This window comes from Lissotriton helveticus, chromosome 1_1 (assembly GCF_964261635.1).
Source record: "Lissotriton helveticus chromosome 1_1, aLisHel1.1, whole genome shotgun sequence".
NCBI lineage: Eukaryota > Metazoa > Chordata > Amphibia > Caudata > Salamandridae > Lissotriton > Lissotriton helveticus.
The window spans coordinates 1,693,788,328-1,693,801,607 of NC_136057.1; positions in this window are offsets into that span (position 1 = coordinate 1,693,788,328).

The window sequence follows — 13,280 nt, forward strand, 5'->3', positions numbered from 1 at the left end:
AGCACAGACAAAGAAGAAAATAAAGAAAGAACAAAGGGTGACACGGACGAATAAGAGAATTGCACGAAAGGAATTGAGCGCTAATAAAGCACAAGCGAAGACAAAAACAGTGAATAAGAGAAAAAGACAACAAGTAAAAAGACAAAGGAAAAAGAAAGGAAATTACGAAAAAGGCACAAACAAGCATATGCAAAGGCAAAACGAGGCAAAATAAAGGACAAAAGAAAGGAAAGAAAGGAAAGGAAGGAAAGGCACAAACAAGCATATGCAAAGGCAAAAAGAGGCAGAATAAGGAAATAAGGGTTGAACAAGGAGCAATAGAACAAAGAACAGAAAAGAAGGTGACAGCACAACAAACAGGTGCAAATAAAGAAGATACAAGAGAACAAAGCACAGACAAAGAAGAAAATAAAGAAAGAACAAAGGGTGACACGGACGAATAAGAGAATTGCACTAAAGGAATTGAGCGCTAATAAAGCACAAGCGAAGACAAAAACAGTGAATAAGAGAAGAAGACAACAAGTAAAAGGACAAAGGAAAGAAAAGAAAGGAAATTAAGAAAAAGGCACAAACAAGCGTATGCAAAGGCAAAACGAGGCAAAATAAAGGACGACAGCACAACGAACAGGTGCAAATAAAGAAGATACAAGAGAACAAAGTACAAACAAAGAAGAAAACAACGACAGAACAAAGGGTGACAAGGACGAACAAGAGAATCGAACTAAAGAAATTGAGCGCTAATTAAGCACAAGCGAAAAAAAAAAAAAAAAAAAAAAAGACAACAAGTACAAGGAAAGAAAGGAAATAAAGACACATAAGAGAAAATAAAGACAACAAGTACACGGAAAGAAAGGAAATAAAGACACATAAGAGAAAATAAAGACGACAAAGGGCAGAGCACAGGAAACAGAAGAGTGCCAAAAAGAGCACGGGAAACAACAAAAGAAAAGACAATTGAAAAAAAGGAGTGCCAGGAAGAGCACGGAGAATAGAAGAGTGCCAGGAAGAGCACAGGAAACAGAAGGGTGCCAGAAAGAGCACGAGAAACAACAAAAGGAAAGACGATAGAAGAAATAAAAACAAAAAGAGTGCCAGGAAGAGCACGGAGAATAGAAGAGTGCCAAGAAGAGCACAGGAAACAGAAGAGTGCCAAAAAGAGCACGGGAAACAACAAAAGAAAAGACAATAAGAAAAAAGGAGTGCCAGGAAGAGCACGGAGAATAGAAGAGTGCCAGGAAGAGCACAGGAAACAGAAGGGTGCCAGAAAGAGCACGAGAAACAACAAAAGGAAAGACGATAGAAGAAATAAAAAACAAAAAGAGTGCCCGGAAGAGCACGGAGAATAGAAGAGTGCCAAGAAGAGCACGGGAAACAGAAGGGTGCCAAGAAGAGCACAGGAAGCAGAAGAGTGCCAAAAAAAAAAAAAAGAGCACGGGAAACAACAAATGAAAAGACAATAGAAAAAAAAGGAGTGCCAGGAAGAGCACGGAGAATAGAAGAGTGCCAAGAAGAGCACAGGAAGCAGAAGAGTGCCAAAAAGAGCACGGGAAACAACAAAAGAAAGGACAACAGAAGACATAACGAGAAAAAAAAAGGGGTGCCAGAAAGAGCACGGAGAATAGAAGAGTGCCAGGAAGAGCACAGGAAACAGAAGGGTGCCAGAAAGAGCACGAGAAACAACAAAAGAAAAGACGATAGAAGAAATAAAAACAAAAAGAGTGCCAGGACGAGCACGGAGAATAGAAGAGTGACAAGAGGAGCACAGGAAACAGAAGAGTGCCAAAAAGAGCACGGGAAACAACAAAAGAATACCATAGAAAAGAAGAAATGACAGACCCCAAGCCAGAAAGACAAAGTGCACAATACAGAAAACCACCACCATTCAACTTGTCGGAGCCACAAGTAGGAATAAGGTGGGAGAATTGGATCAGACATCTGGAGAAATACATGGAGGAGACGGATGTGACAGAGGCAAAGAAACTGGGTCTATTACTAAATTATGCAGGCGATGACATTGGGGACCTCCTGGTGACGCTACCAGCAAAGGAAACAACTAATTATAAAAAACTAAAGAAATGTCTAACAAGGACATTTGACTGGCAAAGAAATATTGACCGTGAAAGATACAATTTCGCAACTGCGTCTCAACAAATAGGCGAAACACCAGATGACTTTGCGGCCAGGCTGAGGAAACTTGTGACACATTGTGAATTTGACAAATTTGACAACACACAAGCAATAAGATTGCGAATAATAGAAGGATGCCGTGACAGGAGCTTCCGTGCAAAGATACTACAAGACCCAACATCACTAGAACACATCCTGCCCCTAGCAAGAGCGGAGGCTAGAGCGACAGCAGACGCAAAAGAAAGGGAGCGAGGAAAGGTCATAGAAGAAACAGTGCCGTGCCTGTTGAGCAACGTCACAACGCAAATGATGGGTCTTATGGCAACTGAAAGACTGGAAGAAGATGATGCCATCACAAGCACCCCACCGAAGGGGCTAACAAACAAAGGAAAACATGTCACGTGGACAGAAGAGCACCATAAAGAATTAAAAGAGACAAGATTTGCTATGACGGCCGAGTACGACGCAGCACATGCTGACCGGGGACAGAGCAGAAAGCCAAATTCAGATGGCAACGAAATAGAACTGGTAGCAAAGGTGACACAACATCAACAAAGAACAAAATTACCGAAGACAGGTGGTGGAAATGAGAGAATGAAGAAAGGAAAAAGCGTGGAACAAGAAGACACTGCTGTAAGAGCTCAAACAGCGAACGCAACAACAAAGGCTCAGGAGAAAAAAGGAAGACATGCGAAGAAACGGAAAAGAAAGAAAGGAGGCATTGTGACGGTCAAAGAAGGACAAGCGAGGAAATGGAGCAACGAGATCCCCGGAGACAAATTGAAGATGACAAAAGCAAAAGAACGGATGGCAAAGGTGGCAGTTTGGCCAGTGTCACGCCACAGGGCACCTGTCGCATGTCAGCAAGGCAGACGCAAGAGAAGCGGAAAGGTCAAAGCAAGAACTATAGAAAGGCACACAAAAGGAAGAAGCTCAAGTGGATATCAGAAAACAGCGATCAAGAAGGAAGCACATGGAACGAAAGAGACTAATTGAAGAGGTGTAAAAGAAGAGGCCTCTGGGCCATCGACCAACATCTCTCTCTCTCTCTCTCTCTCTCTCTCTCTCTCTCTCTCTCTCTCTCTCTCCTCTCTCTCTCTCTCTCTCTCTCTCTCTCTCTCTCTCTCACTCTCTTTTTCCTTTCTCAAAATGTTTGTTTTGCAACAGGGGGGGAGATGTCCTGTCCAGGACAAGGGCACTAGGACCCTGGGGCAGCGCAGGGGCGAGGGGACACCGGACACCACATCCGGTCAAGGGGTGGGGAGAGGACTCGGTCTGATGCTGGACCTCGAGGCAGGAGGTTGTGATATGTATATGCTGTGCAGAAAGAAACAATAAAGACATACCTGTACAATGCCCTGGTGTCCTGCGTATTCTCCTGGGTCTGGGAGCACGACAGGATACACCTGGATATCTGCTTCTGCTTTCATTGACTTTTACTGTTGTGCATATTATCTTTGTTACCTATATGATACCTTGTTTGCGTGCGAGAGTATTGCTGTTTCCTATGTGTGAGAGCCTTTTTGACTCTACCTTTGGACGGTTAAGGGTTTCTCCGTCCACTCTTACGCACCAACCTTACCTTAGATTCTAACACCCAAACGGTCACACTGGTTAGCGCGCCTATCCCTTTTGAGTTTGCCTTGAAAACCTTGGATGCTGTTGTATTAATCCTCTGTGCTACTTTACCATGAATGCAAAGTGCAACTAGGCAAAACTCTGATCTCTCTCTAGCAGGGACATTAATCACCAGTTATCTTGCCGTTTTTATCGTTGCCTGAAAACTGCTGGACTCACAAGGAACTCTGCAGCAGGTACTGCCAACACGATTCCCAAATGGGAAGAGGATGCAGGTGAAACATGAAATGACATGAACACCACCCATCCACTAGACCAAGACAAAGATAACCTGCCTGTCCTATGAGCATCACCAACATCACTGCATATCTTCCGCTGCCAGTTATTGATGCTTCACAGTAAAATACCAAGGGAGTCAGTTTCAGTTTTGCCGGGCATGAGCACCACTACAAATCAGCAATACTTCGGCCCGGACAAACTCACAATTCCCTGCTCTGTTTAGAGTTGGCTAGCCCTACATTTATACCAGTAGAGCCTCCACTGATATACACATATGGCCTTGAATGTGTGTGGCAGAAGGGCTGTATGGCTGTCGATGGTCACCCTGCCCAATTTAGATTTCTCTGCCTGGGACAACTATGTGAGACTTACAGCCTCTGTTAGGGAAAATGCACCATGTCCCTCACACACATGTAGAAAGTAGTGCCTTCAATGGGACTGCGGCAGCAGCAGATCCACTGAAGGCAGTAAGATCCAATCTGCCTGGGGCAATCTCTAACTATGCAAACACAAAGGAGATGATGGACAGAGCACTGAAACCTTTCAGACATTCACCCCCAGTCACAGATCTGGGTTAAATCCATCACCCGTTCTTTAGCTCACTTCGCCACCCCAGTTCAGACACAGGTATATGCAAATCTGTCTTGACCCTGTGCCCCATGGGAACAGTCCAGCCCGAACTGCCGAGCCATGTCTTTCCTGGACTGTAAACAAGCATCCTGGGACCGGTTTGGGCTAACAGCCCTCATCAGCCAGGCTAGTGTGAATCCAGTGGCAAAGTGAACAAGGGACCCACATCTGGGCATACACTGCCAACTTAGGGCGAACAAAGCAAACAAGGAGATGATGGACGGAACGCTGAACCTTTTCAGCAATCTCTAACTATGGCAGCCAGTCCTCCGCCAGAGGTGTGGGGGCCATAGTCTACACTGACCTGATGGGCTAGCAGGCTGCTACCATACTCTAAATCACACCCCTCAACGCGCCTCCTGGCAGAGCTGGCACTTCTATAAGGCTAGGTAAAGCAGTAGCAGCCTTACAGAATCACCTCAACAAAAGCCAGATTCCATTTGTGAGTGAAGATTGAAGCTATTGACCACACTCTGCATTCTATGTGTGTAAGTGTAGCTTAAGCAATCGTTTTCACTGTGCAAAAGTCTAAACTATTGAGTTTGACAATGTTCACTTTTCCAACTGTGGTTTTGTATCTGCAAATTATTTGTGCAGGTATTTAATGTTACATTTGATGCATATCGATAAAAAGAAATAAACACGTCGCTTGTTTCCTCAAGTGACCCTTAACACCAGCATGATGATTAGTTTGTGGCCCTGGAAGCTTCTGGTGGTCCTCAATGTCCAAAGAAAGATACTTCAGAGAATGGGTAGAGCCCTTCAGCCAGTCTCTATATCAGTAAATCCTTCAGATTATGATCTATCGTTTTACAAGATTAAGCAGGCTATTTTTAGGGACTGGATGCGAGAAACCCACCAGCAGAAGATTAACTGCGAGTCCAACCAAAATTAGATTAACTACTGGAAAGGAAAAGGATAAGCATTAGTAAAATTAAAAATACATCCATCAGGACAGTCTTCCTACTGTGGGTCAAGAAACCTGACAAGGGCACCTTACAAAACTAATATTACTCCCTCGGTTTTGCCTGGTTTACTTCCCTACAATCAAAACCAGGTGTGTCTTGATGATTTTCTGCCACTGTTCAGACAAAACCCCTTTTTAAACAGGGTTGACTTACAGGGAAAACTTCTGTATGACCACCTAGCCCCTTTCGACTTCCGGAACATCCTCCAGTTAAAAAAAGTAGGAAATCAAAAGTGGTATGGGAAGTGGCTACCCAAAGGCCTGTATGTGAAAGTGGAGGGGTTTTAATTGGTGTTGCGGTTGGAACTGGTTTGCAAATGACATCAGAAGTTACATGCAGAAGAGGCCCAGTGACCAATGGTTCTTTATCCTACACACTTGATGAATTATTAGAGGGGGCATCTGCATCTCTTTTGAAATATCTTCCAAGTTCTAATTATCAAGAACATAACACCAATACAAATTAACATTCAAAATTATAAAGAGACATGGCCTAAATCCGAAGAGAACCAGGATATTTCTGGTAGCCTGGCTTAGATCCAACAATTTAAGTTGTGGCAGGCACCATCCCCCACTGTGTCAACTCATGGGAATGTTTGCAAGATGGTCCTTATCCTTATTAGACTAGGGTCACCCAGAGTTTGCAGACAGCATTGCGTTTGATTGGAGATTGACCTGCTTACCAACCATAACATACCCTAATGTTGTCAGCTGGTTGCAAATGAGTGAGTCTTAGTGTCCGACCATTGATGGTTAACCCAGTACTAAATGACTTTGTAATCGCGAAGATTCATGCCCGTCTTAGGTGCAACAAACCTGACCCCATAATCTTGCAATGGGTTTGGTTTCTTCCACAGTGGAACACTGAGTGGTGCCTTGGGGAATGTTTCTTTGCTATACACCCCTGCAAGTGTGATACACTCCCCCCCCCCCTGTTTTAACTAAAATCCTTTTCTATTGGTGATCTATTTTAAAGAAACATCTCTGGCAAAACATTCATATATACTGAAAGGGGTACATTCTGATGAATTTTTATCAGATTCCTAACTCTAGCCACGTCCTCAAATGAGCGTTTATTTCTCAACCCCAAGCACCACAAGAGAGACAAGTAAACTATGGGAGGCTTCACTAACCTTTGCACCAAACAGTATCCAAGGCCCATAGAAACCGAAGACAGCTCACAAGGACAGAATAGTAGACACATACACAATAATTTGGTTGCTATGCATGTACCAGTGTTATGCATTGCACCTGGTTTCACAGATACACAGGTTCCCTGATAGATAGAGATTAAAAGGTGCTCCGTACCCCAAATATAGCCAAGCCTTCAGCTTCGAAAGATCAAATCTCTACTGGAAATGTTGAATTGAGGCATGAGGTAGGTAGTATTAGTGTCAGTCAGGGGCAAAGGAGTAAATGTTATTGTGCACTTCTGCTTATGTTTGGCAATGTGGTTTCTCTTTCTAAAGTCCCCAAAGACAAGTCATGCACCCTTTCACTTGCGTACTTTAGCATTATGGTTGTGCTATTTCACTTCCAAATGCTCACTTGTTCAACAGGCACTGGTCACTCATCACTCAATGTTCAGTCCTCAACCATATGAGCCCAGCAAACACAATTAAAAACAACACGTTCAAGCAAGCAGACCTAAAGAACAAGTTAATTACCTTCGGAAATGCCTTATCTGGTGAAGACACTATTTAGAAGCAGATTCCTTACCGTAGAATATTCCCCAGGCGTCAGAATGGATCAGGAAATTTTTGAGCAGTAGCCCTGTGTCCAAATAGGTGGTGTCATTCAGCTCTGTGTCGGAAGTGACATGCATGGTACCTATATAGACACCCACCCAGCGCAATGATGTCAGCTTTTTTTCGTCACTTTCCATGCCAGCAGCGTGTAGCCATGAGGAACACTGATAGCTGGTGTGAATTTCTAATGCCCTCACACTGTAACCAGTTTGCCGAGGGGGGGGGGGGGGGGGGGGGGGGGAGGGTTGAGCAAGTTAGTTACATTCAGTAACGCCTTATCTGGTAGAAACGCTATCAAGCCGCAGATTCCTTACCTTACAATTATCCCCAAGCGTCAGACTGAATCTGGAAATTTTCCGTAAGCATTATCCCTACATGCCAGTAAGTTGCGTCTTTTGGCTCCAAATGGTATGGTTGGTGTCATTGTGCTGGATGTGATGGGTGCTGTGTCTATATAGGCACCATCCCAGGGAGCTGAGGTCAATTTATTTTCGCGACTTTCCAAGCTAGGAGTGCGCAGCTACAAAGAACACTGACCATTGGTGTGGAGAACTAGGGTAAGGAATCTGCGATATAGTCTCTACTGAGATAAGGCGTTACCAAAAGTAAATAGCTTATTCATCTGATAGAGACTTCTAGCCGCGTTTTCCTTACCTTAGAATAGATACCCACGAAATACCTTCCTGGAGGTGGATCTGCAAAACAGTTTCATACCAAAAGGTTCTGCGGGACCTGACTGCCCAGGCAATAGGGTTTTGTGAACGTGTACAAAGAAGCCTACGTTGTTGGCTAGCAGATGTCCAGGACTGCGAGCTAACACATTGGTGGCAGCCTTGGCTCTGGTGCAATGAACATGCAAGCCCTCTGGGGATTGCTTCTTGACTAATGCGTGGCTGATTTTAATGCAGAGCACAATGCATCTGAAGATAGTCCGCTTCTGCACAGCCTTACCCTTCTTCACTCAGATATACACCACAAAGAGTTGGTCATTCCCTCGGAACTCTATCGTGTGGTCAAGGTAGAATGACAATTCTCTTTTTAAGTCTAGATGGTGAAGTTGCTCCTCTTCGTTAGAGGAATGTGGCAGAGCGTAGAAAGTAGTCAGAGCGATGGACTGGCCTACATATAAGGGAGTGATGACTTTCGGTAGAAAGAAAGCTCTAGTTCGTAGAACCAGTTTGTCTGCGTAGATGTACATGTATGGAGGCCTGGATGACAAAGCCTGAAGCTCACTGACCCCCGGGCAGATGTTATTTGCAACAGGAAGAGCTTCTTGATGATAAGAAGCCTGAGAGGGTAGTTGTGCAAGGGCTCAAAGGAAGCGCACATCAGGAACATCAGGACGAGATGTAGGTCCCACTGAGGCATTATAAAGAGAGAAGGAGGAAACATATATTGCAAAGCTTTCAATAACCTATGTACAATAGGGAATTAGAATAGGGATGGCTGGTCAAGCAACTGCAGAAAGGCTGAGATAGCAGAAAGATAACCCTTTATGGTGCCTGCAACAGAGCCCTGCTGGCCAAGGGAAAGAATAAAGAGACGAACCAGAGAAAGTGAGCAGAAAAGGGGTCACTTTGCTTTCCTGTACACCATGCCACAAACTTGCCCTACTGGCAGGCGTATACTGTCTCGGTGGAGGGACACCTGGTTGCTAGAATAACATTGCAGACTTCAGGCGGAAGGTAAAAAGCTGTCAACTGTCACTGTTTAATCTCCAAAAAAGAAGGCGGAGTGTGGAAAGGTTTGGTTGGAGAACTCTCCCCCCCCTACTGCTGCGACAGAAGATCCACCGAAGAGGCAGCCTGATCAGAGGACCAATGGCCATGCTCAACAGCTCGGGATACCAAACTATCCGAGCCAAGTCTGGAGCCATAAGGATAACTTGGGCCCAGTTGTTCCTGATTTCTTGAGAACTCTGGGCAGGAGTGGTATGGGTGGGAAGGAGTACAGGAGGCCTGAGCTCCACTCGAGCCGAAAAGCACCTCCTAGCAAGAGCTGCCTTGGAAACTCAGAACTTTTGCGCGTTACCTGCAGTGGCAGACAGCTCTAACCAATGCTCTCCCCACTGCTGAAAGAGACCTTGCACCACCTCCAGATCTAGACGCCATTCATGATCCGCTAGGCATCTTCAGCTGAGTTCATCCACCTTGAGGTTCAGAGAGCCTGCCAGATGTTGAGCCACCAGGGAAATGCCAACATTCCAGTCATGTCCAGAGATGCATGGCCTCTTGACACAGGGTGCACAACCCCATCCGCCCTGTTTGTTGCAATACCACATGAAGGTGGTGTTTTCCATGAACACTTGCACTAGCCTTCCCTTGGTGGAGGGTAGAAAGGCTATCAGAGCCTGAATATTCTGGACTCGCCATTTGAGAGGATAGGCCTGAAACTGCACAGTGTCCAGAACAGCTCTGATGAAGGAGAGCGCCTGAGAGGCAGTCATGTGTGACTTCAGCAAGTTTATAGTGAACCTCAGTGAATGCAAGAGATGTGGCATAGTCCGGAAATGAGATACAACTGCCTGGGGTGAGCCCGCCTTCAACAGTCAGTCGTCAAGGTAGGGGAAGACTGGCACCCCTGACATCCGCAGATGAGCTACAACCACTGCCACCGCCTTTGTGAACACCCTCAGGGCACTGGTGAGGCCGAATGGAGTGGCAGCCAACTAGAATTGCAATGGCCCAAAGAGAACAGCGGGTAACACCTGTGGGCAGGCAGGACGAGAATGTGGAAGTATGCGTTCTGCAAGTCCAACACAACTATCCAATCTCCAGGATCGAGGGCAGGCAAGACTTCAGCAAAGGTGAGCATTTTGTACTTCTCCTTTTCAAGAAGAAATTAAAAAGGTGCAGGTCTATAATAGGTCGAAGGCCTCCATCTTTCTTGGGCACCAGAAAGTAGCAGGAATAGCAACCACAATCTATTTATGATGCCGGCACCCTCTTGATGGCACCTTGGCCAATAGAGAGAACACTTCTTGACAAAGAAAGGAGAGATGGTCCTCCGTCAGCCGGTCGTATGTGGGTGGAATGGGTGGACGAATGTCCAGAAAAAGGATGGAGTAGCCCATTAGGACTATCTGTAAAACCCATTTGTCTGATGTTATTGGTGCAGGTGATGACATATTTTGCTAGCCCTGGAAGCCCATGTTGATTATGAGGGCACACTTAAGGGGTTTGGACGTTATGTCTTTCTAGGTGGAGGACTGGGTTGACTTCTGGCCCCACGTAGTCCCTGGGAACCGTGTCCTTGGATGCAAAAAGGTTGGTCAGCTTGTTTGCCATGGTGGCCAGGTGCAAATGAACATGGCTGTGATCACCTTCCATAACCACGAAAGGGGCAGAAGTGGGACTGGGGTTGACAAGGGGCCATGGATAGGTCCAAGAACCTGGCTGTAGTTCTGCTATCCTGAAAGTGCTTCAGCGCTGAGTCCTCATTCTCAGCAAAAAACCAAGAGCCATCAAAGGTCATGTCCATGAGCAAAGGTTGGACATCCCCCGAAAAGTTAGTGGTTCTCAGCCAGACGTGGTGACCAGATCACTGATGATGAAATTGCTCTGCCCAGTGAGTCAGTCGTATCTAGTCCACATCTGATGGTGAACTTTTCTGCATCCCTGCAGTCTGCAATTTTGTTTGCCAGTATGTGTTGAGTCTCCTTTGAGGCCATGGGCAGCTCTTGTGCAACCATGTCCCAGATCGTATGAGTGTATCAGTCCAAGAGGCATGCAGTTTTAACTGACCACAGTGCTAGACTGGTGGAATAAAACATCCTCTTACGGAAGGTATCCAGCCTTTTGGATTCACTCTCCAGTGTAGCGGTAGGTAACGTCTCACTGTTGCCTCAGGAAGTGGAGGTGTAGACCATTAACTTTTCTTGGGTGGGGTGCTGGGTGAGGAAATTGTACTATGCGCAGGAGCCCCTGTGCATGGCTTGGACCATGCCCAAAATAGGGCATGGGTAAGGGCTTCATTAAATAGGAGTGTGGGTTCGGAAGGGGCAACTCCTGGCCAAAGCACCTCAGTCAAGACAATCATCTTGTCTGCCACTGATGGCAACTGAAGGTCCAAGACCTCAACTGCCCTTAGCACCGCCATACCAAATGAGGCACCCTCCTCTGTAGCCACGGTAGGGGAAGAGACCAAGCCAGTGTCCGGTTAGTAGTTAAATACACTGGCACCAGTTCCTCATACCAACTGTTCTCTATGCCATCTAAGGGATGATGGTATCCATAAAGTTTTTCAGAACCCTCCCATTTGTCTCCCTCTCCAGGCCTGTCGAATGAAATAGGCATTGGCTCCAACTCGGAGGGCATGGTCCTGGTCATCACAGGAGCCTGAGTTGGACAATGCCACTGCAGCTCTCTTTCAGAGTCGGGAATGACGATGGGAATGGCGCCACCATAGGGCGTTTGGTGCATTGGTACTGGAGCAGGCACTGAGGAAGGTCGTGGTCTCACAGGCAGGGCCAATCCGGATCCAGCACCGGATCCAAGGGGCCTGACTGGTGCTGAGGGCAAACCCGCTGGCAGGAATCAAAGGTGACCCCTCCCAAACCCATGGGACATGAAGGCACTCCAGAGGGGTCGGGCTGCCCATATATGAGGTGCATCGCCTCATAGAACTCTTTTAGTTGGGCGGAGTTTCTCCGGCTCCAGGAAAGTCAGGGAGATGCTGAGCAGACTCAGGTAGAGACTTCACCGAGGAGTGAGGTCAGGAGTGCCAACGCTCCCACACCTCATCCGAGAATTTGGATGGGTGCAGCAAAGTCGAAGATCTGTTCGACTTCTTTGCCTTCTTCTTGTGGTGATACTTATCCAACAACTTAGATCGAGACCAGCCCGTCGGGTGCGGCTCTGTGAATGGTGCAAGGAACTCCCACTTGACTGGGATCATGAACGTCACGCGGTAGTCTCACGTCAGGCAGCGAGGAACTTGAGGGAATGCTCCATCAGCGCCTTCAGGTATATGGCACTTTAATCCTTGCAGGCAGGTCTTCGAGTCATGGTCCCTCTCCAAGCCACACAGATAAACCAAGTGTGGGTCTGGGAGCCGAACTACGCAACCGACAGGCATGCAGGGCTGATGCTTAAAAATGTCAAGATCCAGCCTCATGCCTGGGGAATATTTTAAGGTAAGGAATTTGTGGCTAGAAGTTTCTATCAGATACCAAATGTTGCCAGTACCTGACACTTCTGCCCTCCTATAGCAATTCAGGACAGCTGCTGCAAATTAAAGGGAGTGTGAACAGAGCTGCCTATGCAAGTAATATTCACAAGAGCTCAATGCCCAGCTGATAAGGTCCTAAGTCCAGTCACCCACTGTGGTCTTCAGCAGGATTCTGACTCCCATGATCAAGGCTTTGCACTTAAATGTCTCATGGTATCTGGTTGTCGGCATTTATGAGTACTCTTAACCCTATACAGTTATTACAGAATCTGGGCATTGTAGAGCATGGAGGAAGTGAAGCCTTGGTGGGTATGCTCCAGTCTGCCCAAATGTCTGTTTTACCCACCAGAGCAGGCATGGTGAATGGTTTGGGCTAATGGTGAACCACCTCAAAACATCAAAACCTCATTAAACATTCATGAAAAAGCAAAAACGAGGAACACGTTTTTGGCAAAGTCTGTAATAAATCTGTTCGCATTCAACATTCAAAACACCTTCTCACTTAAATTTCAGTTTATTTGCGTTTGGCTGAATGTTTTGCCTAGACCTAATGGGAAGCAAAGGGCATACACTACAGGTGTTTGCCTAGTGATTAATATTGGTAAAAGAGCATGATCATAAGTCCAGCGAGCTTTTATATGCAGGTGAACATAACAAACTATCACCTACTAAACGAAACACCCTCCTGAACTCTAACACTTTGTGAGCACTCCTGTGGGTATGCCTGTTTCCCACCTGCCCAGTACTGAGTACCCAGCTGGTGGAAGTGACCACGAGGTAAG